Source organism: Lithobates pipiens, unplaced genomic scaffold, assembly GCF_037356315.1.
Source record: "Lithobates pipiens isolate NorthernLeopardFrog02 unplaced genomic scaffold, aLitPip1_a1.2 Scaffold_28, whole genome shotgun sequence".
Taxonomy (NCBI): Eukaryota; Metazoa; Chordata; class Amphibia; order Anura; family Ranidae; genus Lithobates; species Lithobates pipiens.
The window spans coordinates 146,406,985-146,434,644 of NW_027507789.1; positions in this window are offsets into that span (position 1 = coordinate 146,406,985).

Below are 27,660 nucleotides of genomic sequence, written 5' to 3' on the forward strand. Positions count from 1 at the left end.
CTATCACAGTCCAACAAACTCACCATTGCGGCAAAGGGCAGCTGTGATACAAGCACGGAAGTGGACTTATATGAAGCTCAGGATGACAAAATGAATAGAATTGTGGAAAATAAATAATTTAATGATACTGTACATAAAAACATGTTTACATTTCATTCCATGTACAAAGAAATGCACCCATAACATGGTGCCAATTTCTAACCTGGCAATTATTGGTAATGACATGTTTACAAACATTTAATATTCAAGGTAAAAATAAAGGGGGCCACCATATTCATAGTTGAATTAATAACATCTGCACGGACAATAGTCTTAGGATACCTATGAAGTTAGAAGAAATATAGACACATATCATGGTGGTTATGTAACTCATACATCAGATGTCATAGCTCGAAATGTTTTGCGGCTTTAAACCACTCTTCAGGAGCAGACATGTGAGGTACCTGCAATAGGGGAATAAATTAACTACGTAAGTTTCCTCCTTCACCGGGTGTCTTGGTGATGATCCTTTACCATGGCCTTGCACCTTCACTCCCGTTTGGCCCCCAGTTTACTCCTTCACCTTTGCACTCACCACTTTCCCCACCAGTCCACTTCTAATTCACTGGATTTACATCCCGCGTACTTAGCCCCAACATTGTTTTTTGTTTCTTGTCTTTTACTTTTATTTGACTGCCTTCATCACATTTCACTATTTCCCACACTTACACTAGGGGTGCTCGGGGAGCTCAAAGCCGCCTGGAAATCCATCTGTGATGATTGCCGCCCTGTACATGCCCTCTCGGCTCCCTACACTGATGCTCTTGGGTGGCCTAAGGTCCTTGACGCCATGCCTCCAGTGCACACATATTCGCAAGCTAACTTGTCCTATATTGTCCTTCCCCTACCCCACCGTTTAAAATTCAAAATTCTAGCCACAACATCGCCCTCATCTACATCACCAACCTCATCTGCAGATATCACCCAAGTTGTCCCCTCCGCTCCTCCCAGGACCTTCTGCTTTCTAGCTCCCTTGTTACCTCCTCCCATGCTCGCCTTCAAGACTTCTCCGATCCTCTGGAACTCCCTTCCCCAGTCTCTCCGATCAGCCCCTACCCTTTCCACCTTTAGAAGATCACCTAACAGCTGTCCCCGAGCCACCCCCATCAAATCATTCTCTGCAGCTATTACCTTTTGTACCACCGCCCCCTCCCTTTAGAATGTAAGCTCTATGAGCAGGGCCCTCCTGTACCTTTTGTATTGAATTGTACTGTAATTGTGTTGCCCCCCCCCCCCCTATACATTGTAAAGCCCTGCGTAAACTGTTGGTGCTATATAAATCGTGTATAATAATAATAATAATAATAATATGGTTTTGGGGGGCTTTACTCATCCTCCCCTACCCTGACATAGTTAACTTACGTATTTAATTTACCGTATATACTCGAGTATAAGCCGAGATTTTCAGCCTCTTTTTTGAGGCTGAAAGTGCCCCCTCGGCTTATACTCGAGTCACCGCTGTCTGACTGCTCGATCAGCGTATCGAGCAGACAGACGGCGGACATTAAAATTCAAAAGCCGCGCCTCCTTCTCCGCCTCCGCCTGTGATAGGCGGAACACTGAATTTCCCAGCAGTCAGTGTTCCGCCTATCACGGACATCCGCTCATTCTCATACTACGGACGACGATGAGAGGATGTCCGTGATAGGCGGAACACAGGCTGCTGGGAAATTGAGTGTTCCGCCTATCACAGGCGGAGGCGGAGGCGCGGCTTTTGAATTGTAGAATGGCCGCCGAGAAGAGCGGCGATCCATCGGCACGACACGGGACGGAGGAGGCACGGGACGGAGGAGGCACGGGACGGAGGAGGCACGGGACGGAGGAGGCACGGGACGGAGGAGGCTCGGGACGGAGGAGGCTCGGGACGGAGGCTCGGGACACAGGTAGGCTGGACACACACACAAGGCTGCACGGACACACACACAGGGATGGATGGATGGACACACACACACACACACACACACACACACACACACACACACACACACACACACACACACACACACACAGGGATGGATGGATGGATGGATACACACACACACACACACACAGGGATGGATGGATACACACACACACACACACACACACAGGGATGGATGGATGGATGGACACACACACAGGGATGGATGGACGGACACACACACAGGGATGGATGGATGGATGGACACACACACAGGGATGGATGGACGGACACACACACAGGGATGGACGGACACACAGGGATGGACAGCCATGTCTCACCCTCGGCTTATACACGAGTCAATAAGTTTTCCAGTTTTTTGGGGGTAAATTGGGGGCCTCGGCTTATATTCGGGTCGGCCTATACTCGAGTATATACGGTATTCCCCTTTTGTAGATACCTCACATGTCTGCTCCTGAAGAGTGGTTTAAAGCCAAAAAACGCCTTGAGCTATGAGATATGGTGTATGAGTGTCACGTACCTGGTGGTTGAGCCCACTTATGCAGGGATCAGCTTCTCGTATCCCTCTGGCTCGAGAACCCCTGATAGAGCAGACAGGGGCTCGGGAGTGCAAAGGCCTGGCAGGTTAAAGGTGTAAGGGCTGATCTGGACTTCTGATGAGCTGTGAGGAACCCAGTTACGGACTGGAGCCAGGGCCAGCAGGAAGGAGGAACAACAGGAAACTGGAGGGAGAGGAGGTGTATTGTAGTCCAGGAGCAGGAGCTGGCAGCTGAAGACTGCAGGCAGCAGGAAGGTATAGCAGTTCAGTAGGATCAGCAAGGAGGATTGGACTGGAAGCTGGAGCAGCTCTGTAGTCTGGGACACAAGCAGGTCACGGGCAGGCCATATCAAACATTGGCGGGCAGGAATGGTACAGAAGCAGTGGGTAAAGCTTAGTCGTGTAGCAGGCCAGGTCATACACTGGTGGGCAGCGAGGTACCAAGGAGCAGGCAGAAGAAGCGTAAGGACAAGCCGTGATCAGAGGCTGGCAGCAATCAGGGAATGGTCAAAGACAAGCCAGGTAACAGGTATCAGATAAGCAGGCAAAACAAACAGCAGGGGGTCTCGGGAACGCTGTAGACCAGACAGCAAGATGGCATGGTAGCAGTCTCCTTTAAATAGGCTCCTTGGCACCAAATACCGTCATGTGGCACGTGTCCGTGTGCACTAACACGTGCCCGTGCACGCTGGCGTGCTATCACTCATGCGCACGCCCGTTTGCACTATCGCATACGTGTGTGTGTGCTGGGTGGCTCTTTTGCGCACAGATCTTCTACTTTTAGCCAGATTACTGGGTGTCTTCCTTGACATTGCCCCTCTCCAAGGGGAAGCCTCCAGATGCCCAATTGAGCCATCTTACTTGGGTGTGCCTTCTTGAAGGCCAGAATCAGTCTTTCTGTATGAAGGTTGGATTCTGGCTCCCATGAATTGTCTTCCGGGCATACCCTTTCCACTTCACCGGGTACTGAACTTGATTACGTCTCTTCCTGCAGTCCAGGATTGACTCCACTTCAAACTCAACCTCCCCATCAATGGGTACTGGTTCAGGTGGACCGGTGTTTCGGCCAACGAAGGGATCCGGAACGGTGGGTTTAAGTAGAGCTACGTGAAAAACCATGTGAATCCGGAATGATTCTGGTAGTTTCAATTCATAGGTCACACTGTTGATTTTCTTTTTCACAGGGAAGGGACCTGCAAATTTCGGGCCCAATTTCTTGGAAGGACACGCCAGTTTTAGGTTCAGGGTCGACAGACAAACTTCAAGATTCCATGTTCCAAATTAAGTTCCCCCCTTCTTTTCCTGTCGAAGATCTCCTTATAGTATTCCTGAGTTCTTGTCATTGTTTCTTGGAGTAATTTGTTGTTGGTTCTGAAAAAATTCAGAGTCTCTTGAGCAGCTGAAACTGAGCATTCCGGGAAGTTGTTTGCCAAAAACAAGGGGTGAAACCCATAATTAGAATGGAGTTTGCTTGGTGGACAGAGTTATTGTATGCAAATTCAGCAAGAGTTAGGAGAGGAACCCAGTCATCCTAAGAGAATGAAGAAAAACACTGCAAGTATTGCTCCAGTGTTTGGTTTATCCTCTCTGTCTGGCCATTGGTTTGAGGATGGTATGTGGAAGAGAAAATAGGATTTTTATATACAGCTTACCTGTAAAATCCTTTTCTTGAGAGTACATCATGGGACACAGGAGCTTCATTACATAGTTGTACATAGGAGCTCCATTACATAGTTGTTATATAGGCACCTCTGGTGATTGGACACTGGTTAACCCCCAATTAAGGAGAATTCCTCCCCTATATAACCCCTCCCATTAGGGAGGCACCTCAGTTTTGTAGCAAAGCAATAAGAAACCACGTAAAACCCAAGAAGGGCGGGAGCCCTGTGTCCCGTGATGTACTCTCAAGAAAAGGATTTTACAGGTAAGCTGTATATAAAAATACTATTTTCTTCATCATACATCAGGGGACACAGGAGCTTCATTACATAGTGGGATGTCCCAAAGCAATGCTCAGTTTGAGGGGAGGGAGACACAGATTAGAATTATAGACCGCCATGGACCAGAGGTTCTAAACTGCAGCCTGCAGTACACTGCGCCCAAAGGCGATATCCTCTTGCCCTCTGACATCCACCTGATAAAATCTGGTGAATGTGTGGACTGATGACCAAGTTGCAGCCTTACAGATCTGAGCCAAGGAGGCCTGGTGATGCACTGCCCAAGAAGCACTTACAGCCCTCGTTGAGTGTGCTTTCACTTGAAAAGGAGGACTCTTCCCCTTTACGCTATAGGTCTGAAAAATAACCTGTCTAATCCACCTTGAGAGAGTGAATTTTGATGCCGCCTGGCCTTTCCTTGGGCCTTCCGGCAAAACAAATAAGCAATCGTTTTTTCTTATCTGAGCAGTTGCCTGAAGATAGACACTGATTGCCCTTACCACATCTAAAGTGTGCAAAAACTCTTCTTCTGCAGACTGTGGATCCAGAAAAAAGGATGGTAGGATTACATCTTGATTCAAATGGAATCCTGAAACCACCTTAGGCAGAAAGGACCTATTAGGGCGCATTACTACCCGGTCCTTATGAATAATTAGATAAGGTTCCTTGCTGGAGAGAGCTGCTAGTTCTGACACTCTTCTAGCCGAGGATATGGCTATCAAGAAAACCAACTTTTTAGTCAAAAGAACTAATGAAGCCTGATGCAAAGGTTCAAACGGTTGCCCCTGCAAAGCCGAGAGAACCAAATTCAGATCCCATGGGCATACCGGAGGTTTGACTGGCGGCCTTAACCGCATAGCCCCCTGGATGAAAGCCCACACAAGGGAATGTGATGCAAGTGGCTTCTGGAAAAATACTGACAAGGCCGAAATCTGCACCTTGATAGTGCTTACGGCCAAATTCATTTCTAGGCCTGACTGGAGGAAAGCCAAGATCCTGCTAATGACATACGTTCTAGGATGCCATCCCCTGGGTTCACACCAGGAAACATATGCCTTCCAGATCTTGTAGTAAACAAGCCTGGAGGCCGGCTTTCTGGCATTGACCAGAGTAGAAAAGACTGGCTCCGAAAGCCCACGATCTCTCAGAATGTGGGTCTCACATTAAAAAACGTTAAACTTAGACTGTGTAAAGCAGGATGGTAAATTGGACCCTGCGAGAGTAGATCTGGCTGAAGAGGGAGGATCCAAGGCCTGCCTACTGCCAACTTCAAGATCTCTGCGTACCAAGGTCGCCTGGGCCAAGTCGGGGCTACCAAAAGAACCGACTTTGTTTCCCTCTTGACTCTTCCCAGGAACCGTGACAGGAGTGGGAATGGTGGGAAGGCATAAATTAGATTGTACTGATCCCAGGGAACTGTCAGAGCATCTGACCCCTGAGCAAGTACATCTCTTGTCCTTGACACAAATTTGTCCAGCTTTCTGTTGAATCTGGACGCAAACAGATCTACGTCTGGAGTGCCCCACTTGTGGCATATGTTCCAAAATACGTCAGGGTGTAGAGCCCATTCTCCTGGGCATAACTGTTGGCGGCTTAGAAAGTCCGCTTGCCAATTTTCCACTCCTGGAATGAAGACTGCAGAAAGGCATGGAACATGCCTTTCTGCTCAAGCAAGTATGCGATTTACCTCTCTTTGTGCAACCAGACTCCTGGTGCCACCCTGGTGATTGATATAGGCCACAGCTGTGGCATTGTCAGACTGAACTCGAACAGGGAGACCCCGTAGTCTGTAAGACCAATTTATGAGAGCCATATAAACTACCCGGATCTCTAAAACATGTATGGGCAATAGCTTCTCGATCGCAGACCATTTCCCCTGAGAGCACGTCTCCTCGAACACTGCTCCCCAGCCTGTCAGGCTGGCATCTGTAGTTATAATCTTCCATGGAAGAGGAAGAAAAGTTTTGCCTTTCAGCAGATTCTTGGTCTGTAACCACCAAACGAGACTCTTGCGTGTCCCTGAGGATAGACACATAGGAAGGTCCAAGTCCTGTTCCAAGCTGCAAGGATGCATCTTTGCAAAGGCCTTGAGTGAAACTGGGCGAATGGAACGGCCTCGAAGAAGGCGACCATTTTCCCTAACAGTCTCATACATAACCGAATGGGGGAAGATCTTCTGCCCAGAATTAGGTGCACCAGATCCCCTATAGCCATGGCTTTTGGCCTTGGTAGAAACACCCTGCCCTGAGCGGTGTCGATGACCATGCCCAGATACTCCAGCCTGGTAGCAGGCTGTAGGGACGACTTTTCTAGGTTTATAATCCAACCTAGGCGCTCCAGGTGTTCTACCGTTCTGGTAACACTGTGGTTCAAGAGCGCTACTGTTTTCTCTATGAGAAGTAAATCGTCTAGATAAGCCATCACGGTTATACCCTGAGCTCTTAGGTTTGCAAAGAGAGGGTCTAGAATCTTTGTGAAGACTCGAGGAGCCGTAGCGAGACCGAACGGGAAGGCCACAAATTGAAAATGGCGCTGATCTACCATGAAACTTAGATACTTTTGGTGTGCGGAAAAAATTGGCACATGAAGATATGCATCCTGGATATCTATCGATGCCATAAACTCTCCCCCTTGCAGGGAGGAGACCACAGAACGTATTGACTGCATTCGGAAAGACCGAATGCGCAAAAACTGGTTCAGATCCTTCAGATCCAGGATAGGTCTGACACCTCCATTTGGCTTTGGAACGGTGAAGAGATTCGAGTAAAAGCCTGAACCCTGTTCTTTTGGGTCTACTTCCACTATCACCCCCTGGGATAGTAAGTGATCTAAGTCCAGAAGTAGCGGTTTTTGCTTTACTGGATCCTTGGGGATCCTTGACCTTAGGAAGCGAGAAGGTGGAATCTCCTGAAACTCTAGCTTGTAGCCCAGAGATACCGAGGAGGTTACCCACTTGTCCCGGATCTCTTCCCGCCAGGCTTCTGCAAACTGCAGGAGCCTTCCCCCCACTCGGCCGAGTGGGGGCGCCCCTTCACAAGGAAGCTTTTGGGCTCTGCTTGGCAGGCTTTCGCCCCCAAGACTTTTTCTGCCCCTGGGCGTGGCCTTGGGCCTTTCCCGTAGAGGGAGGTTGGGAAGGCCATCGCCACTGCTTAGAGCTTGATGCTCCGGGAGAAAGAGAACACCTAAATGATGGACGTTTGCTCTTTTTGATTGGAAGGAGAGTAGATTTACCCCCTGTAATCTTTTGGACGAATTTATCTAATTCTTCCCCAAATAACCGTTCCCCCTTAAACAGGAACCCAATCAAATACTTCTTACATGATAGCTCAGCTGCCCAATTTTTTAGCCATAGGGCCCTTCGCATGTGTACCAACAGGAGAGACAAACGAGATGCTTGTTGGACCAAATCCAAAATCGCATCAATCATAAAACACAGAATTTGAGGAATTTCTGCATAATTCTCCACTTCCTCACTGGGAAGAAGGCCAAGCATCTGTTTAACCTGTTCCTTGAGGAACTGACACAACCCCACAGTTGCGACTGTTGGCTGCACTACAGCGCCAGCCATGGAAAAGAAGGCTTTCAATAACGTTTCCAGCTTCTTATCAGTTGGATCCTTAAATACATGAGCATTATCGAAAGAACAGGTCAGGTTTCTATTCACACAAGAAACATCCGCCTCGACAGATGGGACCCCCCCCATTTCTTGGTGAAACTTTCCTCCAGAGGATAAAGCATAGAAAACCTTTTAGGAGGAGCAAACAGTTTATCGGGATGTCCCCAATCCTCATACAACAATTTATCCATTAAGGGATGAATTGGAAAGGAAAGGGCAGTCTGTGGGATTTTCCTGACCCCCAGGGAAGAAACAGAGGATGTGGCGGCCTCAGCAGCAGGCATTCTGAATGCGGTACGCACCAACTCAGTATAATATTGAACCCGTTTTCTGAGTGCCTGGGAGGAGGGGACTCTCTCCTCTTCCTCTGTCTCATCCGACTGCTCTTGATCCCTATCCCATGATAGGGATCTCTCCTCATTGTCAGAGGTGTCATCTGAAAGAGGAATCTCAGCAGAGGGAGGGGACCTACCCCTTTTTCTGCTATCTTTTAGGGAAGCTGAAATAAAATTCATGATTCTCCCTTCAAAACCCTCCAATGTAGCCTTAAGGGAGTCTTCAGTGACATACGCTGGGGCTGAAACATTAGGAGAGGCTGCAAAACCTGACAGGGGCACTGACTCATCCTGTGAGGCTGGCTCCAGTCTAGCAGGGGGGATGGTAAACTACAGGCATTTTTAGGAACCCTAGACCTAGGCAGTGATTTACCAGTGCCCTTGTTACCTCCCCCTGAGACCCTCTTACGAGGAGACATAGTCCAAAGCTCCAAAGCAGAGATACTAGTACAAAAGTGCAATCACTGTTGTGCTCCAAGTCTCACAATAAATATATATACTTAAACTGCACAACCTGATGCTGAGTAGGTGTCTTAGGTTTGCCTGGATCAAATCCCTTAGGATGCTTACTGCCCACAGCTCCTGTGTCTTCCATTTACAGACCCCTGGCGCTCTGGGCTTTTTATAATTGCTGCTTTGGCGCCTGCTCAGTAAAGCGCCGTGCACGTCGACATGCACGGGCCGCAACCACACCCCCCTTCCATTAGTATGGGAGCACACTCTGCGCGCATGCACGAGGACTGCCGGTCGTCCAAGGGGGAAGAGGATCACCTACGGAGCCGCGCGGGACCCCTAGACTACGTGGAACCCTCTCTTACCTCTGTTGTGGCAGAGTCTGCAGCGGAGACGTGAGCCATCTGAAAAAAACAGGCTTCACTGAGTGTGTGTATCTGAAAGGCATGTAAGTATGCATCAGGCTGCTCTTACTCCCTAGTGGTGGAAACCAGGTAAGACATACAACTACTCAAATGAAGAAATCCATAATATATAATTTATATAGGATTAACTTCCCTTACCTGTCCTCGCTGCAGGAATTGCTGAAAACAGACAGATTCCAGCCTTCACCCATCACGGCGGGCAGAGTTGTGGCAACCTTCAGGATTTTTTGGGTTCCTTCTCAGAGGAACCTCTTACCTGGACCTTGTAAAAGACTCTGCCAGAAACTTTCGTGCCACTATGTAAATAGTACACCAAGTCTGGTTTTCCCAGAGCCCAGTCTTCCAACAAGAGAGGACTTACAGGCAAAACCTTGTTTCTTCGGATGACGAGGCCCAGGTACCATATCATCTTGGGAGACAAATATCGGCCCGAGATATGGATCCGGTTATCATAGCCCTTAGACCCCCGCAGGGACCTGCACAGAGCTTTCTTCATAGCACATGTTTTATGTGACCAACCACCTTAGACACTGGCGAAAAAACTGAGGTGCCTCCCATATGGTAGGGGTTATATAGGGGAGGAATTCTCCTTAATTGGGGGTTAACCAGTGTCCAATCACCAGAGGTGCCTATATAACCCACTATGTAATGAAGCTCCTGTGTCCCGTGATGTATGATCAAGAAAGAGAGGTTAATCTTCAGGGAACCACATAGTGCCCTCCAGAACTTTGAGGTAAACTGTACCGCTCGGTCTGAAATAATATCTGTGGGAATCCCGTGGAGCCTTACAATCTCCCTAATGAAGACTTTTGCAGTTTCGGTTTTCTACCAATGAGGGGTACCCCTCATTGGTAGAAAATGAGCCATCTTGGAAAGTCTATCCACAACCACGAAGAAGGTAGAGTTGTTTTCAGAGGGTGGCAGCCCGACGATAAAATCCATGGAGATTATCCTCCATGGTCTGTCTGGGACGGGTAGTGGCTTCAACAGACCCCAAGCTTTAGACTTGCTGCCCTTATTCTGAATAGAGACGGTGTATGATTCCACATAGTTCCTGCAGTCCTTCAATATCTGTGGCCACCAAAACATGCGCTGGAGAAGCTCAGACATCTTGTGCACACGAAAGTGCCAGCTAACTCGTAGTCATGTCAGGCATTGAGAACAGCAACTTGTACCTCCTAGGGCACTATTGCACAAGCTATCGCGCACGCACTTCGCCGGAGGGCTCTTTTGATGGGAATTTTGCTCACAGATCTACTGTTAGCCAAATTACTGGGATGTCTTCCTGGTGTATGAGTTACATAACCACCCTGATATATGTCTATATTTCTTCTAACGTCATAGGGATCCTAAGACTATAGACTGTGCATATGTTATTATTTCAAATTATATATCCATCTATGAATATGGTGGCCCCCTTTATTTTTACCTTGAATATTAAATGTTTGTAAACATGTTATTACCAATGATTGCCAGGTTAGAAAATCGGCATCGTGTTATAGGTGCATTTTTTTTATACATGGAATGAATTGTATGTAAACATGTTTTTATGTATCATTAATTATTTATTTTCCACCATTCTATTAATCTTGTCATCCTGAGCTTCATATAAAGTCCCACTTCCTTGCTTGCATCACTGCTGCCCTTTGCCGCAATGGTGCATTTGTTGTCAAATGACAGGGATGGAGGCACATGACTTTACCCATTCATGACTTCATTTAAAGTCACAATTTCCCCAATCCCCCTCTTTTTAGTTATCACAGTCCAACTATGAGTCGCTGATCACCGCCATTACTAGTATAGTTTCTATAGCTGTGTAAATTCCAGTATATATACACCATAATTTGTAAACGCTATAACTTTACACAATCGGCATACACTTATTGGGAATTCATTTTAACCAAGGACATGTAGCAGAATGCATTTTGGCCCAAATATATGCAGAAATTAATTTTAAGTGGATATGTTTTTATAAAGAAAGTAGAAAATATTGTTTTTTTTTTATTTGCAGTCTTATTTCATTTATATATATATATATATATATATATATATATATATATATATATATATTAAAAAATGAAAAGCCCAATGGTGATTGAATAGCACCAAAAGAAAGTTCTATTCGTGATTTTTTATTTATTTTTTCATAAATTTCATTTGCGTACACTGTTGCATGACCAAACAATTGCCAGGTATAGAAGCACAGTGATTATTAGCAAAAATATGCCCTGGTCATAAAGAGGGTAAAACCTTTCCGGTGGTTATTAAACATATATATATATATACGGCTAAAGGAAGTGCAAAATTGTTTTTATTTTAGGATATAGTTATATCATTATGCTCAAAATCAGTGGCGGTTGGTGCTGTATATTTAGGGGGGAGGAGGTGGCTAACAACCCCCCCAGGCGGGTCGGGGAACAGCAAAGAAACCCCTCCCCGGTGGGTTGGACAGCAAGGCAGTGATCCATGTCTTACCTTCCAATGACGAGGCGGTGATGGATCCTGGAAGTGGCTGTTGCGGCTCCTCCACCCACTGCTCCTCGCTCTAGCTGGTGATGGGTCGCCTATTCTGACGGAACACTGGGACTTCTCCTCCCAGCCAAACAGGAGGTGGGTCCTAAGACTCCCTGGCCAATCAGGTCTCAGGACCCGCTATCTGATTGGCCAGGAAGAGAAGCAGGAATATTTGCTAATGTGACACAAATGGGTGGGCTCAGAGTGCAGTCCTCTGCTCCACAAGCCCACTTTTGTTTTAAGCCAATTGGTGCCTCAGGCTTTAATCATGTGCTTCTAAAAAAACGAAACCCCAATTGAAATCCATGTGTCCGGTGCCCTGCATGGAGATAAGGGGCCAGGCACATGGATTGGGGGCGGCGCCCCTGATGGAGCGGCCACCACTGCTCATAATGAAAAGAAGCAAAAATTTGACATACTCCTCATTAATGCCTGCCGAATAAATTTATGTAACCCTCTATAGCTCTAAAACTCAGTGACTTTCCAAAGCACACCTCAAGGTTGGAGTAGCTGAAGGGAACCAGATCCTGTAGTCTGACAGCTGCCATATTCAGAGTCCCCCATGATATACTACATAATCTCAATCCAGGAAGTAGATGCTGACCTTTGATGCTTGAACAAAGATAGCTCTGTCCTGGAGAGAAATGCAGATGAAGGCACTGATAAGGGCATAGCTTCCAACTGTCCCCGATTTTGAGGGAATGTCCTTCATTCGGAACAATGTCCTTTTGTCCCTCTTTCCTCCTCATTTTGGTCATATCTTTATAGTTGTATATAAAATTCACTACTTACCTATCAAAAAGTGTTTCACAGTGCTAAACATTTCACCAAATGTCAGCCAGTATAAAGGAATAGTAGTGGTAAAAAAAAAGCATTTGTGGGTTTAACCAACCATTTTTGTACAATTCTCTGGGGGGGGGGGGCAGGGGGTGTGTCCTATGTCTACATACTTTTGCTGATAGGTGTCCCCCACTCCCATCTCAGGAAGTTGGGAGGTATGGATAAGGGTATTGGTCTGATCCCTAAAAAGTGCCTGTAGGTTTTTTACACATACACATTATTTATACATGTACTTAAAGTGGACCTTCAGTCAAAAATCAAAATGCCAGCCATCCTCCTACTTCCCCTACCTCTAACAAATTAGATTTTTTTTCTCTTTTTGGGGTGCAGGTACCTTTTTTTGAGAGGTTCTTCATCCCACTTGCTCAATACATATGCACAGTGGGAAGCCAGTTGTGAGACATCATGAATCACAGCTGGCTCCTAAATCCAAGATGTTGGCACCAGTGAGTGGAAGCCTGTTGAAGAATCAACTTTAGTGAAGACCACACTTGACTCCTTGGGCTGTTGAGTGTCTTATGTTTGTTATCTCTTTATTAAATGTCGGTTAAAGTACAGTGAGTGAAATTCCGCTTTAATATGAACATGATATCTGATGCTAGGTCTACTTGGAATTACAACTTTGGATCGCAATGCAATTCTCACTTTTGTTTCTTACTGATCATTGTCATGAAGACAATGACATTTCTAGCCCTAAATAATTATCCTTTTAATTTAAATATCTTCATAGAGAGATACTTTTGGATCAGCAGCTGGTTTCAGGATAACTGAGATCAAAATTGTGGCAAGTCTTCTACAAATTTCTCCTGAAGAACTTCAGAAAGCAATTACACAGAGAGTTACCGTAAGTCATGTTCTTGATATCAGTAAAAAAATAATCTCTTCAACTCCAGTGCCCCTTTGAGTACACAGATGCATGCAAGAAAGACCAACCAATATAATGGGATTATAGCTGTCCAAAATGGAAAAGTAAAGTCATGAGCAGACAAAAAGTATGTATAAAATACATAAGAAATGTATTAATACATTTTAAAACCTGACATACAAGACAATGGTGGTGTGCAAAAGAAAAAAGCCACAGGTACAAAACAAAGAAACAAAGATGTGTAAATTAGCATGATGGCATAAGCATATTATAGCTGAGCGATAACTGCTGCGAATCGTGAAACCCCAATGCGTTTCAAAATAAAGATTCCTTCTTCAGGGGGTTGATAGAAGGAATCAGGCTGATTGTTATGTCCTAAGATGGTACAACGCATAAGTACACCAGTCAACATAGATTTTAAAAGCCAAATGTGTCATCTATCACCCCACCAGGAGAGCTTGTATGCTGCCAGAGAGATCCAGATGGAAAGAGGCCAAATACAATAACTGATATAGGATCGCAAAAAGCCGGTATATGGTGAGTATTTGGTATAGCAGCAAGAGAGACACACAGCAGCCTCCTGAGCTGCTGTGTGGTTAGGTAGGAAATACAGCAGTTATCGCTCGGCTGTAATATGCTTATACCATCATGCTAATATATGCATCTTTGTTGTGTACCTATGATTTTTTTTCTATTGCACACCAGCGTTTTCTTGTTGTATGTCAGTTTTTAAAATGTATTAATACATTAATTATATCTTTTATATATACTTTTTGTCTACGCATGACTTTACTTTTCCATTTTGGGCCGCTCTAATCCTAATATTGGGGATCTTTCTTGCATATTTCTACTAGAGATGATAGATTATGCCCCTACAACCATATCTCCTCACCTCTATGTAACTATCAGTACACAGATATACACTATATTATCAAAAGTATTGTGATGCCTCAATTTACATGCATTTGAACTTTAATGCCATCCCTATCTTAGTCCGTAGGGTTCAATATTGAGGTGGCCCACCCTTTGCAGATATAACAGTATCAACTCTTCTGGGAAGGCTGTTCACAAGGTTTAGGAGTGTGTCTATGGGAATGTTTGACCATTCTTCCAGGAGCACATTAGTGAGGTCAGACACTGATGTTTTGTGAACTGGTCCAAATCATTTGGTGGAGGGAGGATTATGGTGTGGAGTTGTTTTTCAGGGGTTGGGCTTGGCCCTTTAGTTCCAGTGAAGAGAACTCTTAAGGTGTCAGCATACCAAGACATATTGGACAATTTCATGCTCCCATCTTTGTGGGAACACTTTGGGGATGGCCTCTTCCGGTTTCAACGTGACTGCCAGTGCACAAAGCAAGGTCCATATTGACATGGATGAGCAAGTTTGGGCTGGAGGAACTTGACTGGACTTAACCTGATAGAACACCTTTAGGATGAATTAAAGTGGAGACTGCCAGCCAGGCCTCTTTGCCCAACATCAGTGTCTGACCTCACAAATGCGCTTCTGGAAGAATGGTCAAAGCTTCCCATAGACACACTCCTAAACCTCCTAAGCCTTCCCAGAAAAATGTAAGCTGTTATAGCTGCAAAGGTTGGGCCAACTCAATATTGAACTCTATGGACTAAGAGTGGGATGCCATTTAATTTAATGCACATGTAAAGGCAGACATCCCAATACTTTTGGTAATACTGTGAATATTTCAACAGTAAGCCCAGGAGACAACTGGGTTCAGTCTTCACATGTTATTTAGAGAATATTGCTCTAGTACAAAGTCAAACTGCACGTGTGTTCTCAATGGTGACAGGTAAGGTCCGAGGGCAATGGTCCTGAGCCAAAAGTGTGGTGGGTCAGGGGCAAGAGCATTTATGTTGTCCTCTGACATCAGAGGGGGTGGGAAACAACTCGATAGAACATGGCAGGGAAGAACATACAAGGTGGACTGTGTGGATGTGTATGAAGATAGATCAGTGGTGTGCATAAATAAAATAAAATGTATTACATGTTATATACAATTCTAGTATGTTTCAGAAAGGGGCAAACAACTGTACCTTTTTAATAATAAAAAGCATCTCTTGAACCCCAGGCTTGTGATTTGCTTGGACTGAGATAATGTCATTAGTCTGCTATGGGCAGGAAGAAGCATTTCCTCTGTCTCTTCTCAGTGATTAGACTTCAGTATTGTAACATTATAGCAAGTCACAAGATAAAAAGCTGCAGCAGGGGCTGATTGTACATGATTGTGTCATCAATGTGTCAACATCTTTGTCCAGGAAGGTAATGCTGACCCTGGATGATGCCTGAACTTTGATGTAGTCAAAACTGATAAAGACATTATCAGGGGCAAAACATAATCTCTATGAGAGGTAATAGAAACCTTTGTTATATTTACATATTACTTAGTATAGATGCACTTAAGTACGTCTATACCCATAAATAAAAAGGGAGTGTAAACATTCAATTACAATGTAGCCAGGAGCAGGATTGTTTGGGAGTTTCCCCCTAGTGTTGAATTCAGACTCTAAGTTGTCTTATCTGAAATGCAGAGACTAAGCAAAGAAAAGTATCTTGGAAAATATAGTTCAGATTGATTTGCCCTCTAGCTGAATCATAGGGAATTACAACTAACAGATGGCTGAGAAGGAAGAACAGAATACTGGGAGAGTCTATAGAAGGGGCTGGTTGAGGCCTGGCTCGCACTCTTGGGACCTCGACCTGGATGAGATTCTGGGACAGTGTGTGTGGTGCGACCGCGTCGTGGTCTGCAAAAGGAGAATCACGCAGCATAGATTCAGAGGGACACCTGTGGAAAGCATCTCCTTCCCTGTCTGGAGGCAGCCTGGAGGCCACCCCTGTTCAATCTATCCTGCATTTGCATAAGATTTGTGTAAGTCATAGTGAGGTGCAATAGAGGCCGGACACAATCCCTTGAGCCAGGTTCCTGAGGGAGAGCTTGCCGAGTCATCATCATCATCATCATCTCTCATACCAGTATTGGTGAGCAGGCATCAGCCAATTAATTTATAATAGACACTGTATACAGACACCATTGTCTCTATTCACTACCCATTGCCTATGGTACGGAAGGATAAAACCATTCATCCACATTGACACTGTATACAGACATCACTGTCCTCATTCGCCCAACTGTTACTTATAGTTCTACAGGACACAGCACCATTGGTTTAACTGATTGTGGTGTACCTATTTTTATTGTTGTCACTCACTGAAGTAAAACAATGTCTGAACCCAGAGTGTCAGAGGTGGTGGAGGACTTGCAGGGTTAGGACAACCAGTGGGGTACTGATTCTACTAGTCGCCCTCACGAGGGTACATTTGGGGGCTCGTCTGGATACCCCTCGGGGGATGCCCAAGCAAGTTATTGACCAGCTCAGGGATGAAGAGAAGATGGACTCAGTCACTGCCATCAGCTGGGCATGGGAGCAGGGAAGTCAATTGGAACTGGCTACAGTGGTGAGAGTGCCCAGGATTGGCTGTAAGGGAGGTGAGACAGCTGATGAGAAGGGCTGTTCCAGAGCAAGGGTCTTACATAGAGGATTTGAGGCCTGAATTTGGGAAGACTACACCTGATGTCCTGATAGAGTGGCGAGAGAGTTTACCCGCTGGATTAAGAAAGACACTGTAAGGTTGGCAAAGGGACTAGAGGCTCAAGTGATACCCTTGCTGACAGCTGATACTGCAGATGAAGACTGCTCTAGACATGGTTCGATGAGTCCTGAGCCGGAGACAGATGCTTCCATTATGGGAGTGTGCCCCGCTTCTTTCTATTTGGACATGAGCCAGGTGGTCAAGAGTCTGATGAGGAGCACCAATATTTCAGAAAATCAAGGGTATCGGAAGCTACCATTTTTTCAGGTCGCACACCCACCCCAGAAGGGGAAGAGGAATTTGAAAATTGGATGGATCAAGCCATCAAAACAGTTGAAGAATGGACTGTACTGGAGCCAGTGAAGAGACAGAGAATAAGTGAGAGTCTCAGGAGCTTGGCAGCTGATGTCATTCTGAGCTTAAAAAGGGGAAAGCCAGACTTTGTAGCCATGGATTACATCAAAGCTTTGTGTGCTGTCTATGGGAGAGCAGAAAAGATACCCAAATTGATGTATAAGTTTAAACATCCTGACCAGTGTAAAGGAGAGGGACTGTCTGCTTATGTTGTCAGAGTGGATCGAATCCTACATCAAATTATTCTTAAAAAAGGGATTGATCCAAAAGAGGCTAATAAAGTCTGGCTTGAAAGAATTCTGCAAGGGGCTCGACCCAATCACCCAACTGTGCTTCGCCTGTTGCTGAAGGGGGCACAGGTGGCTCCAACCTACCCAGAGTTAATGAAGCTGGTCAGAGAGTCAAAATCTTTGTTGGACGAAAAGAATAAAGGGTCATGAGAAGGGGCAAAGGTCCCCTCTAAGACAGAAAAGGTGTCAGGACAGCCAATTCAAGTGGAGAAAGGGGTCCAAAAAGTGGACAGTGATGAGCAGTCAGAGTGGGAGGAGTCCCAAGACCCCCCTTGTGCTACCTGTTTCTGAAAACACTCCTGTTTAAGTGCTTATGCAAGTAGCTCAAGCCCACGATCAAATGCAACAGACTTTTTTGCGTGTGACGGAAGCTTAAGCCACAGCTCAGGTGGAAAAGACTGACCCCAGAAGATGTTTTCAGTATGGGGAACTAGGGCATTTTAGGAGGCAATGCCTTTAGAAAAGTGGGGAACAAAACTGCCTTGCATTAACTGTTGAAAGCACTGCAGCAGCTGCTATCAAGTCAGAAGGCAGGAAACTTCAGGGGGTTTCAGTGAAAGAACCAACTGAAAGCCCCAAGAAGGAATGCCAGAGGAAGAGTTTTTAAGCCCATAATTCCGGCGTCCCAGAGGCCAAGTAACCCATCACTGGAGTCGGGGACTCGTGCACAGGAAGTCAATGTCTCATCACCACCTAGGGCCAAAGTTAGGTCCTCTCAGCATGGAGGTAGGAAGAACCCAGGAAGAGCCTTATCCAGAAAGGTTCTGGGAAATTTGCTGGAAAATTTAGTGGGGCCATTCCCAATTGCGTATGTACAGGTAGAAGGGGTTTATACCAAGGCACAAGTTACCTTGCTTTACAGGAACTTTTGTGCCAAATTTTTGAACCACATCCTCTTAAGCAACCTTGAAGAGCTAGAAATTTGGGGAATTGGGACTAACAAATTTCCATATGATGGATACATCCCCATCAAGATCGTTTTTGAGCCAGCAGCCACTGGAAAAATGGACACGCTAGCAGTTGTCAGGAACGGTGTTGTTGCTGGGGTCGCCTGCTGGTGTCACTGTTTCTTTTGCCATCAAAGGTTGCAGTTCTGGTGGTCACCAGCGGGTGTCCCCCAGCAAACAGACATTCTAATAATCCAGCTGCACCTGAAGTGGTATGGCTTGGAAGTATATAAGCCCGCCCTTCACTGAGGCTCATTGCTTCAGAATCCTTCCTGCTAGCCTTGTCCCTGCCTGACCTGTTGCCTGAGACCTGTTCCTGATTTGCTTCCTGTCCTGGACTCTGTTCCCTATACCTGTGACTTGTCCCCTGATTCCTGCCTTGGCTCCCCTTACTTCCGCTTCCTCCACCTGGCCTCCTGTTTCCCTTGTCTCTCATCCCTGCCTTGTTATATATGTGTTCCCTTTCCATGTATATAGTTAGTTAGTTAGTTTAGGGTTTTGGGGTTTGCTGTGTATTATTTGTGTTCTTGCTTGTTTATGGTTTGCTGTGTATTATTTGTGCTCTTGCTTGTTTATGGTTGCTGTGTATTATTTGTGTTCTTGCTTGTTTATGGTTTGCTGTGTTTGTTTGGTTTGCACGTGTGTCTTTTTCCTTAATAAATATTTATATCTTCACTTACCTTTCGAGCCTCATTCCTTAGTGCAGCCCATTGATCTGCTTACTTTGTGCTGGATGCCTGTGTTAGGCATCTCTTCCATGACAGAATTTTGAAGCCATACTAACAGATCGGCTGCACTTGGGAATAGGATCTGGACACTTGCTATTGCCAAGAAAAATGCATCTGGAAGATATCCTGTATCTTTCGCTTCTGGCAACAGATGACAGAGATTTTTGTCATCAGACATTAGGTGAATACACTAGAGAGCAACTGCTGGAATGTATCCGTATAGCCCATGTTTTTGTTGATCAGGGCAGTTTTCTGTTTGAGGATGTGCAGCCATTGATTCGGATCTGTACAGAGTTGGCCCTGTCTGATGTCCCTAGTGGAGGTGATGACTATACACCCCCTTTTAATGCAGCTCAGGTAGAGTCTTTGGTGTGGCTGTTGGAAGATGACTCAGCCTTTTTCTTTGAGCAGTACTCAGCTTGTCCTCAACAGGTGCTTGCAGCATGTATTGATTCAGTGCAGTCTCTGGTCAGACAAACCGTGTGCAAACCAGATTTTGTGCAACCATTATTACAGGCCTGGTCAAGCTTGTTGTACTCAGCTTCTGTCAGCTCCCAACCACCCATTTCTGTGTCCAGATACCAGCCTGCTGGGATATCTTCCTCTCTATTACCCCCAACAACCACAATTTCTGATCAATACACCCTGCAAACCAATGAAGTACCAGTACCCTGTTTCCTCCTGCTGTACCTACCCAGCCTTTAACCCCTCTGCTACTTCTCAGCTGCCTTCATCAGTTCCATTGAATCTCCCCTCAAGATCTGCTCCCTCTGCTTTACCATCCTTCCACTCTTCGCTCTTACCAGCTGCATCCACTACCTACAGCCCTGTACCCACATACAAATCTTCAGTTGCTAAAACCAAAAAGAAACGGAAGTTTTTCCCAACCCATACCATTCTGTCATCACCCACTTCTGCCTTCCACGCCTGATGTTCCAATGCCTGCTGTTCAGCCTGTTGTGCCAGTGTCTCTGCCTGTTGTCCAGCCTGCTGCCCCGGCCTTCCAGCCTGCTGACGTCTTCCAGCCTGCTGACGCCTTCCAGCCTGCTGCCCCGGCCTTCCAGCCTGACGCCTTCCAGCCTGCTGCCCCGGCCTTCCAGCCTGACGCCTTCCAGCCTGCTGCCCCGGCCTTCCAGCCTGACGCCTTCCAGCCTGCTGCCCCGGCCTTCCAGCCTGACGCCTTCCAGTCTGATGCCCCGGCCTTCCAGTCTGATGCCCCGGCCTTCCAGTCTGATGCCTTCCAGTCTGATGCCCCGGCCTTGCAGTCTGATGCCCCGGCCTTGCAGTCTGATGCCCCGGCCTTGCAGTCTGATGCCCCGGCCTTGCAGTCTGATGCCCCGGCCTTGCAGTCGGGTTCCCCTGGCCTTCCAGTCTGATGTCCCGGCCTTCCAGTCTGATGTCCCGGCCTTGCAGTCTGATGTCCCGGCCTTCCAGCCTGATGTCCCGGCCTTCCAGCCTGATGCCTTCCAGCCTGATGTCCCGGCCTTCCAGCCTGATGCCTTCCAGCCTGATGTCCCGGCCTTCCAGCCTGATGCCTTGCAGTCTGATGTCCCGGCCTTCCAGCCTGATGCCTTGCAGTCTGATGCCCCGGCCTTCCAGCCTGATGCCTTGCAGTCTGATGCCCCGGCCTTCCAGCCTGATGCCTTGCAGTCTGATGCCCCGGCCTTCCAGCCTGATGCCTTGCAGTCTGATGCCCCGGCCTTCCAGCCTGATGCCTTGCAGTCTGATGCCCCGGCCTTCCAGCCTGATGCCTTGCAGTCTGATGCCCCGGCCTTCCAGCCTGATGCCTTGCAGTCTGATGCCCCGGCCTTCCAGCCTGATGCCTTGCAGTCTGATGCCCCGGCCTTCCAGCCTGATGCCTTGCAGTCTGATGCCCCGGCCTTCCAGCCTGATGCCTTGCAGTCTGATGCCCCGGCCTTCCAGCCTGATGCCTTGCAGTCTGATGCCCCGGCCTTCCAGCCTGATGCCTTGCAGTCTGATGCCCCGGCCTTCCAGCCTGATGCCTTGCAGTCTGATGCCCCGGCCTTCCAGCCTGATGCCTTGCAGTCTGATGCCCCGGCCTTCCAGCCTGATGCCTTGCAGTCTGATGTCCCGGCCTTCCAGTCTGATGCCTTGCAGTCTGATGTCCCGGCCTTCCAGTCTGATGCCTTGCAGTCTGATGTCCCGGCCTTCCAGTCTGATGCCTTGCAGTCTGATGTCCCGGCCTTCCAGTCCGATGCCTTGCAGTCTGATGTCCCGGCCTTCCAGTCCGATGCCTTGCAGTCTGATGTCCCGGCCTTCCAGTCCGATGCCTTGCAGTCTGATGTCCCGGCCTTCCAGTCCGATGCCTTGCAGTCTGATGTCCCGGCCTTCCAGTCCGATGCCTTGCAGTCTGATGTCCCGGCCTTCCAGTCCGATGCCTTGCAGTCTGATGTCCCGGCCTTCCAGCCTGATGACCCGGAGCTCGCTGCCCAGCCTGATGACCCGGAGCTCGCTGCCCAGCCTGATGACCCGGAGCTCGCTGCCCAGCCTGATGACCCAGGGCTCGCTGCCAAGCCTTCTGCCCAGGCTGATGACCCAGTGTTTGCTGCCCAGCCTGGTGACCCGGTGCTTTCTGCCAAGCCTACTGCCCAGCCTGATGACCTGGAGCTTGCTGCCCCACCTGATGACCCGGTGCTTGCTGCCAAGTCTACTGCCCAGCCTGATGACCCGGTGTTTGCTGCCCAGCCTGATGACCCGGTGCTTGCTGCCAAGCCTACTGCCCAGCCTGATGACCCGATGCTTGCTGCCCAGCCTGATGACCCGATGCTTGCTGCCCAGCCTGATGACCCGATGCTTGCTGCCCAGCCTGATGACCTGGAGCCTGCTGCCCAGCCTGATGACCCGAAGCAAGTTGCCCAGCCTGTTTTTATTTCCAGATCTAAACTTCCAGACCCTGGTGGTGGGATACATGTTCCATTGTCGGACTTGGGTGGCATGCCTCCCAGTAGGTTAAGAGACTCTGGCCGGAGAGCGCAAAGAAGTCAGCAATCACAGGGGAGACTTTTCTGGACTTTTCCCCATTTACATGCACTGTCAGGTCAAGGGCAGAATGGAGTGTCCGGAGGCCACTCCTTAGGGGGGGGGGACTGTCAGGAACGGTGTTGTTGCTGGGGTCGCCTGCTGGTGTCACTGTTTCTTTTGCCATCAAAGGTTGCAGTTCTGGTGGTCACCAGCGGGTGTCCCCCAGCAAACAGACATTCTAATAATCCAGCTGCACCTGAAGTGGTATGGCTTGGAAGTATATAAGCCCGCCCTTCACTGAGGCTCATTGCTTCAGAATCCTTCCTGCTAGCCTTGTCCCTGCCTGACCTGTTGCCTGAGACCTGTTCCTGATTTGCTTCCTGTCCTGGACTCTGTTCCCTATACCTGTGACTTGTCCCCTGATTCCTGCCTTGGCTCCCCTTACTTCCGCTTCCTCCACCTGGCCTCCTGTTTCCCTTGTCTCTCATCCCTGCCTTGTTATATATGTGTTCCCTTTCCATGTATATAGTTAGTTAGTTAGTTAGTTTAGGGTTTTGGGGTTTGCTGTGTATTATTTGTGTTCTTGCTTGTTTATGGTTTGCTGTGTATTATTTGTGCTCTTGCTTGTTTATGGTTGCTGTGTATTATTTGTGTTCTTGCTTGTTTATGGTTTGCTGTGTTTGTTTGGTTTGCACGTGTGTCTTTTTCCTTAATAAATATTTATATCTTCACTTACCTTTCGAGCCTCATTCCTTAGTGCAGCCCATTGATCTGCTTACTTTGTGCTGGATGCCTGTGTTAGGCATCCCTTCCATGACAGCAGTGGTGTGCCCTCTGCCTCCGGGGGCTGAACTTAAAGCGATTCTGCACCTTTAAAAAAAATATTAAAAGCCAGCAGCTACAAATATTGCAGCTGCTGACTTTTAATAAATTCACACTTACCTGTCCCAGGGTCCAGCGATGTCGGCGGCAGATGACGAGTGATCGCTCTTCTCTCTGCTGCCCCCGCCACCATCCTCTGTCAGGGGATCGGGAAGTGAAGCGTTGTGGCTTCACTGCCCGTTTCCCTACTGCGCATGGGTGAGTCGCGCTGCGCGTCTCTGCTGGTCCCCGCTGTGTCCTGGGAACTGTGTGTTTCCCAGAACACAACGGGGGGCGGGGCATCTGCGGCGGTCTGCGTCGGCCTGTCCCGGAAGTGGGTGCAGATGCCTGGATTATCCAGGTAACTGCACCCCCCTCTCCCCTGAAAGGTGCCGATTGTGGCACCGGAGGGGGGGAGGGATCAGATGAGCGGAACTTCCACTTTAGGGTGGAGAACCGATTTAATTCCATGCTGATTGAGACCAACACCATCTTGATGAGTAGGTCGTTAGCTACCATGATCAGGGAAGATAACTCCATGCTCAACAGAGTCCACCCTCGGTTACACCAGGTGTGTCAACGAGTGATTAAGGAACAGAAAACCCAATATTGAAAAAGTGGGATGCCTGTGGAAGTTAGGAACCAAAGAGAGAGTGTTACAGCCCAGGGAGATGGCTTGTCTGAAGGCCACTGTCAAGCTCACTTGGAACACCCGGGACCCTTCATTGTGCTGGAGACCGACACACGAGCAGAAGCTGATGGGATAGCATTGCTCCCCACCAAGGCATTATTCCAAAATGGGAAGAAGGTGCCAATCAGTGCCAAATCCGAAATGTTACAGACCATCCCATTACATTAGTGGCCCGCATGTTAGTGTGACAAGTGAGTGCAGCAACCCCAGTGCCTCCTGCCGAGGTTAGAGGAGAAGAGTAACAGGGGCTGAAGAAAGAAATTCAAGCGTGTGCTGAGGTGTTGCCTCCTGCATGGCAAAGAAAGATGAAACTCCAACTATCTAGCAATTAATGGAGTTGAAGAAGATGGGGTTATCAAGAGTCCAGAAGTCCCTATGCCTCTCCTATTGTGGTACGAAAGAAAAATCGAACCCTATGAATGTGCATTGAATACCGAACCACCCCCGACCAGTCCACAACTCCCTGTATCGAGGAGGCACTTCAGTGTTTCACTGGAGTGAAGTGGTTTAGTGTACTGGATTTGATATTGGGATTATCCGATGCCAATGCACCCTGAGGATAGAGAGAAGACTGCATTAATTTGCCCTTTGAGGATTTACAAATTCAATCGGATACCACAAGGACTATCAGGGCCCCAGCAACATTTCAAGGACTCATGGAGAAAACTGTGGGAAACATGAATCTGATTGAAGTTCTGGTGTACCTGGATGACATCAGTGTTCGAAAGGACTCTAGAAGAACATAAGGCACGACTGGAAAGAGTCTTCGAAAGGTTACATGATAAGGGGCTCAAATTATCATTAGAAAAGTGCCAGTTTTACTGAACTTCTGTCACCTACTTGGGCCACGTTGTTTCACCCGTAGGAGAAGCCACAGATCCAAGGAAGCTGGAGGCCATTACTGCATGGCCTAAACCAGAGACTGTGATGGAAATTAGATCCTTTCTGGGGTTCTGCTGCTATTACAGGAGGTTTGTAGTCAACTTCACAAAGATTGCTAGGCCCCTCAATGAACTGCTGCAGGTCGTCTCAGGTGAAGTAGAAGATAAGGCAAGGGTGAAGAAGTCTGGAATTAGAGGAAAAAGAAAATCCATCTGAGAACAATGTGAGGAGGCTTATTGGTGTCTGAAGAGGAGTCTTACTGAAGCCCTGGTGCTGGCCTATGCAGATCTGGCCAAACCCTACGAGCTCCATGTGGATGCTAGCCAAAACAGATTGGAAGAAGTCCTCTATCAACAACAAGATGGCGGGCTCAGGCTGGTGGCATGTGAGCCGCAGTCTTAACCCATCTGAGAAAAATTACCCTGTTCACAAACTAGAGTTCTGGGCCTTGAAATGGGCAGTAGTAGATAGATTAAAGGATTATTTATAGCGAGCCACATTTATAATAAAGATAGACAATAATTCTTTGACCTACCTACTGACCTCTGCCAAGCTGGATGCTACCGAACAAAGGTGGCTGGCCGCATTAGCTGGAATTCAGTTGAGGCTGAAGTATCGGTTGGATCTGGAAATAGAGATGCAGATGCTCTATCTCGTAGGCCTCATCGGCAAGCAGAAGAGCCAGCCAAATGGATTTTTATGACTACTGAAGGTGTGTAAGCTTTGTGAAGAGGCATGGCCCAAGACTGAAGGGCACCGTAGGAACTGAGTCCATAGGAGTTCCCCCTTTTGGAGTGCCTCAGCTTTACTGTGGACTGATGCAAGTGCAAGGTGAGGGCCTTCCTCTTCTGTCAAAGAGAGATTTGAAGATGGACCAGACTCAGGATCCTCAATGCCACCTGGCCACTTAAGCTTTGGTTAAGCAAGATCCAGCTTTACTGTTGAAAAGTCCTACATTGTACATTGGTGTTGGTAGCCTTGCATGATGAACATGGGCATTTAGGCACAGAAAGGACCTTTTGCTTAATTAGAGACAGATTCTATTGGCCCATTATGAGAAAGGAGATGCATTCAGTGGAAGACTCTACCTGTTCGTGCTGCTTCCATCGGACATTTACAAAGTCAGGGGCCCATGGAGTTGGTGTGCATTGACTTCCTTTGTCTGGAACCTGATACAGGTGAAAGAAGTAACATTCTAGTGGTGACCAACCATTTCACCTGGTATGCCCAGGCCTATCCTACTAAAGATCAACAACTCATCACATTCTTCATTCATTACGGGCTGACAGTCAGAATTCATTCTGATCAAGGACGGGATTTTGAAAGCAAACTAATACACCAGTTGTGCAAGTTGCTGGTCATAAAAAAGTCAAGAACCACACCATATCACCCCCAGGGAGATCCCCAACCAGAAAAATTTAACAGAACTATATTGAACATGCTGGGAAACTTGCCCACTGAGAAAACAACACTGGGGAAATCATATCGCTGCAGTTGTCCATGCGTACAACAGTACTGTGAGTGATGCCACTAGATATTCACCAATATAGACTTATGTTTGGAAGAGAGGCCCGATTGACTTAGTCTTTGGAACATCTGTGGACAACAGAGGTTCAGGAGATATGTGGAACAGCTGCGCAAGAATTTGAAGCAGGCCTATGAGAAAGCTATGGAACATATTGCCACCAGAGAGCTGAGAAATAAAAGGAATTTTGATCTGAAGGTGAGAGTGCAAGATTTACAGCTGTGAGATCGGGTGCTGTTAAAGATTTTGGGTGTGCCGGGAAAAACATTAATTGGCTGACCGTTGGAGGCCTCAGCCTTAAATCATCTTCAAACAGCTTCATGGGTTGCCAGTTTATCAAATTAAACCTGAAGGGAAGCCAGGGCCTCTGAAGATGTGGCACTGCAACCATTTGCTTCTAAAGTCTGATGCTGTCCGAGTGCCTCAGGTTTCTTCTCTACTTTCTCTACTTTCATCCAAACCAACCCCACCCATGACTTGTTCTCGTCAATGACTCCCCACTTACCCTATGGTACAGGAAGAGGAAGAAAGTGAGGATGAGGAAATAGTGCCCTACTGGTTGTGACCTTCAACTACCGAAGCTGATACAGAAACCAATGGACTGAGCAAAGAAAGAAGACAATAGAGGTGGAAAAGTCACCCAACTTAGAGGTGGATCTTTTATCACCACCCAGGAGAATGGACACTGTCAAAATTGAGAGTACCAGTCCAGTTTTGGAGCAGGGTGTAGAAGACTTGATTTTTTTTGTTGACAGAGATCTACTTGTGCCTGCGTCCAAGTGTCACACAGAGAAGGAGTTATCATTGTTGGGTGGAGAAGAAAGTGGAAGTAATGTGCTCAACTCTGATCTTGCTGAAGAAGCTGGCCTTTCCAGTCTAAAGTCTTGTCCTGCAACCTCGTGTCTAGATCTCTTATCAGAATCTCATACTCTCACAAATATTAAAAATCCTGAAAAGACCTCCACCCCAGTGCCAGAGGTTCCTTCCCCTATCACTTTGTGGAGAAATATACATCCACCAAGTATCCACCTATGATACTTCAGGAGAGAACTCCTAAATTGATCTCCACCTTTCAAAGACAAGTTCCCACGCTTAACTCCGCTACCATTAAATGGGTAGAGGGTGACCCTGATGTGACCACTGACACTCATGGGTGGGACACGGCTATTGCCCTGGCCTGTCATAAAACTGATTATGAACTAACTGAAAGTGCATATAGGTGGTTTTAGCAGAACCCAGAAGTGTGCAAATAATTACTAAATTTGGATTGTGATTGATATTGTTTAATCCCTTATCCTTCTAAGCCCTTG